This window comes from Palaemon carinicauda, chromosome 6 (genome assembly GCF_036898095.1).
Source record: "Palaemon carinicauda isolate YSFRI2023 chromosome 6, ASM3689809v2, whole genome shotgun sequence".
NCBI lineage: Eukaryota > Metazoa > Arthropoda > Malacostraca > Decapoda > Palaemonidae > Palaemon > Palaemon carinicauda.
In genome coordinates, this window is record NC_090730.1 from 95168735 (window position 1) to 95173734 (window position 5000).

Here is a 5000-nt window from a genome sequence, read left to right on the forward strand (position 1 = left end):
GAAGAAAGAGAAAAGAAAAATGAATACTATGAAGAACCGCAGAGATATGAAAATTGTGATTGGAGACGTCATTGCAAAAGTAATCAAGGGATAGAGAATGTGATGGTTGTCGAGGGTTTAGGCAAAGTTGCCTATGAAAATTTAACACATTTCATGAGTTTCTGTTCAGTAAAAATTCTTGTCATTGAAGGTACTCCTTTTTAACACAAGAACATCCACAAGTATACATGGACTTCACCAAATATGATTAAATACACAAATCCTCGCATACAACGAAGTGCACAGGAGTCTCTTCAATCTCCCAGCAGATATACGGGAGAGCACACAAATTGCCCAGTTAGACCCAGGGGTCGAGATAAATTCCGAGGAACAACACAGGATAATTACATCTTACCTGGCAATTGCCTCCCTACGGGCCTCCTCACGAGCCATTAGCTCTCCTCGACATGCAGCTCATGATGGAGAGGACAGTGGTTGACGTAACGCCTCCTACGTGGTGGGACAGCGTCTTCCTCCAAATCCTCCGGCGGGAATCAGGAGTAAAGGTGTCGCAAGTGACGATAACCTGCAATATCACAGCCGTGATCCATCTCCACAATGCACCTACACCGCAGATGGCTCAGCACATCTACAGAAAACCACTTCCAAGGGAGGTCCGTCAGAGTATTCCTTCAAAAAAGCGTAAGCAAAATCTCCAAAAGGCTGCCAACAAAAGAGCGTACGTCCAGAAGCTTATACACGCCCGAACTGTCTAAGCCCGGCCTTTACTCACAGCACTACAGTTCCATTCCAACTCGAAAACAAAATAAAAACAATCGTTAACACGATAGTTAGGCAATTCACAACAAGAGGAGGAATCACTGAGCAAAACCACTGAACGTTATGTTAACGTAAAAAAAAAAAATTACAGTTACTGAACTGAATATAATAGAGCACTTAAAACTAAAGTACAAGGCTGATTTAAGAAAATAAACAAGCAATAAATTACGTTAATTTGACACCTTCCTCCCCCTCAAAAAAAATATTATTCAAATAGAATAAATCTTTTTAGTACCACACAACCATATAACATTCTAGAAAATAACCATATCAAAAACTTAATCTAAAACATCCTACAAGGGAAAAAGAGACAAAACCTAATATAAAACATCCTACAAGGGAAAAAGAGACAAACCCTAATATAAAACATCCTACAAGGGAAATAAAGACAACCTAATCTAAAATATCCTGCAAGGGAAAAATAAGGTTAAGCAAAACTCACAACATTATGAAATAGACTTTTAAGATAAAGCCCGAATCGATATAGCATTTTAAATATGATAAAAAATTAACTACCTTAAATATAATTTTCAATACAAACCCCGAAGGAGAAATGAGAAGGGTGAGGTTAGTAGAGAACTGACCAGACTTATATCCTAGAAAGGCCTCAAATACCTTCTTTAATCTCACCAAATGAGTCCGCCAGTCATTGCTGTGAATAACCAAATCATCTATATAAATTCCTGTACCCTCCAGACCACATATAACTCGGTTCATCAACCGCTGGAAGGTACATGCTGCATTCTTCATCCCAAAGGCCATTACCTTACATTTGTAAAGCCCAAAGGGCGTAACAAAAGCGGAAATCTCACGAGCTCGATCCGATAGGGGAACCTGCCAATACCCCTTTAAAAGATCCAATTTAGTTATAAACCAAGCAGGTCCTATCCGATCAAGACAGTCCTCAATACGTGGCAAAGGGAAAAAGTCATTCTTTGTATTAGCATTGATCTCGCGGTAGTCCACACAAATGCGAAACTGCACGTCAGGTTTCTTAACAAGTACAATAGGGGAGCTCCAAGGACTTACCAAAGGTCTAATTAAATCGTGCTCCAACATATACTTTATCTCCTTCTCGACAATATCCCGTTTTTCTGGATTTAATCGATAAGGACTTTGTTTGACTGGGGAAGCACTGCCCACATCAACATGTTGGAGCAAGGCCGTTCTACCTGGAGAGGCCTGAAATAAATCTGAAAAATAAGATATTAGTTTCATCATGTCATCCTTATGGATAGCCTCCAGATGCTTCAAACCCTTTACTAAAGTTTCCAAATTTTGCATATTACTTGTATGAGCATCTGAAGATACCTGGCAAAACAAGTCGGCTGGTTCTTCTAATCTGTGGTCTAACACTAGAGACACTGGCTCATATACTATAGCTAGAGGATCAAGTCTACCAACTGTGTAAGATTTCAGTCTACTTATATGGAATATACGACACTTTCATTTGGTCCCAGGAGCTCCCACTTCATAAATGACATCAGACAATTTCCGGAGTACCTTCCAAGGCCCCTTGTACCTAGGTTCCAGAAGATTGTCAGAGTCTGTACTCAAATCCAAAACAAGCTCACCAGGCTCAAACGAATGTGCCTTACTCTTCTTATCATAATTTTTCTTCATTGAGGCCTGAGACAACACCAAATTATCCTGGGCAAATTTCCAGGCAGCTGATAATCTCCTTCTCAGGTCCTCAACGAACTCACCCACATTCAACTCTTTCTTATGACTAACCTCTAGCAACTCATGGAAAATTTCTAGAAGACTACGTACTTTATGTCCTAAAATCAACTCAAATGGAGCTATACCTGTGGAAGAATTGGGATGATTACGTATAGCAAAGAGAGCAAAGGAAAGAACTTTATCCCAATCCTCGCCTTGCTCATAACATTACCTTTTTAGAATAGACTTAAGGGTTTGGTGGAACCTTTCCACTACGCCCTGACTCTCTGGGTGGTAAGGTACACTGGTAATGACAGCACATATACCTTTAAATACTTTGCTCGTAAAATTCATGCCCCAATCGGTTTAAATTTTACGAAACAACCCATACCTGGAAAAAAATTCTATTAGTTTCTCAAACACTACTTTGGATGTAATTTTCCTCATAGGAAAAGCTTCAGGAAACCTAGACGCTCTGTCCATTATAGTTAGAAGATAAGTAAATCCTGATTTAGTTCGGGGCAAAGGGCCAACCACATCAACATCCAACTCTGAAAAAGGATCTCCAATTGCAGGAATTGGATGCAAAGGGGCTTTAGGAATAGGTTTATTGAGTTTACCCATTATTTGACATGTTTCACAACTTCCTACAAATTTCTTCACTGAGGATATCAATCCTGGCTACCAAAAATATTTTGCCAATATACTATGTGTTTTACAAACTCCAAAATTACCAGAAAAGGAATCCTCATGAGCTAAACTAAGGACATCATTCTTATATTTTGAAGGTACCACAATCTGTTCTACCCGAGAGGTTTGATTCAAGCCATGATCCACAGGATGACTAACTCTATACAACAAACCTCTAATCACACAGAACCTTGGTTTTGTTAAATCATCCATACCTCCTAATTCATAATTGGATTCAGCCTTCTGAGCTTCAATAAAGCTTACACGGTCACAATCAGGTTTGAATATTTTATTTATAAAAATACTACTACCACTACCTACAGACCCGGGTCTCTCTACATCTACCTCTAAACTACTAAAGTTTAAATTATCCTCATTCTGTAAGACAGCAGCAGCCTTTGCAGGAGCTCGAGTGGGAATATTTCATAACCTTGGGCATCCAACATATCATTCCCAAAATGCCGTCAAAACCAAGGATGGGAAGCTTTTCTACCACTGCCAATTCTGTCACCTTGTGATACCCTGGGAAGAATACCTTTACCTCCACCAAAGGTGTAGAAACCACTGTATCTGGTAACCCACCCAGGACCACATAATTTCCCGAATTTTCACCAACATCCTTCAACACCCTTGAAAAGACCAATGATCGAGCAGACCCAGTGTCCCTTAAGAAGTTCACTCTGACAACTTTACTATCAATAACCAAACTGCCAGGCCAAATATATTTGTCAAAAAGTCACAAAGGAGAGCTAGTAGGTGATTAATTTATTTCACCTCCACTTCCACTAAACTCAACCCTTCCTCCAGTTCCTGGAGAACACTCAACTTCAGTATTAGGGGTAGTAGGGGCATTGGCTATTAAAGATACGGGAACGTTGTTACCTCCCCTTCCGTTCTGCTGGAGATACCTCCTCCGGGCAGGACTCAGAGCTTGAAAGTGCCCCTGCTCGTGATACCAAAAAAAAGTTCCCCTAGCTCTATCAACATTATTAGAACTTTGGTTACCCTGGGAAAACACCTGAGTGTTCCTTCCACTTGTGTTATTTCCCTGGCTAGCTTGAACCTTTATTTTAATGGGGTTATTGGATCTCCAATTATTATTTGGCCTGGCAGACTGGGATTTAAAGGCTGATAGACTAAAGGTACTACTACCTACACAGTGTGTTAACACAAACTCATCAGCTTTCCGAGCAGCTTTACTTAAGCTACATGCTTTAACCTCCTCCAGGTGAATCCTAAGCTCTTTACTACAAGTTTTGTTAAACTCAAGTAGCATCAGTTCCCTCAAGGAGGAGAAGGAGACCACCTGGCGACTCTTTACCCAGTTGTCAAATTGCTCCTCCTTAAGATGGGCATACTCCACATAGGACATAGTATCGGGCTTCATAGAATTTCTAAATTTCAGGCGATAAGCCTCAGGGACCAAGTCATACGTCTTGAGAATCAACGCCTTAACTTTACTTTAATCTCTGGCTACACTCTCTTCCAAAGCATTAGATTGGCGAATAGCCTTACCTACTAACCTTCATTGAATTAATACAGTCCACATCTCAGTGGGCCAAGACAATCTAGTGGCCACCCACTCAAAAGCCTTAAAGAACTCCGGCACATTACTTTCATCAAACTCTGGCACTAACTTTAATACCGCACTAATGTTAAACCTATCTGAATAAGGACCGGTGGGAGTACTATTAAAGTCAGGGTTAGCTCGTAACGTAGCCAAATCTAAGTTAATTCTAGCTATTTCCAAGTCATGGCGCCTCGCCCTCTCATTCTCTTCGAATTGTACCTTCAATAATTCTATTCTTTTACAAATTATGGTAAGGTGA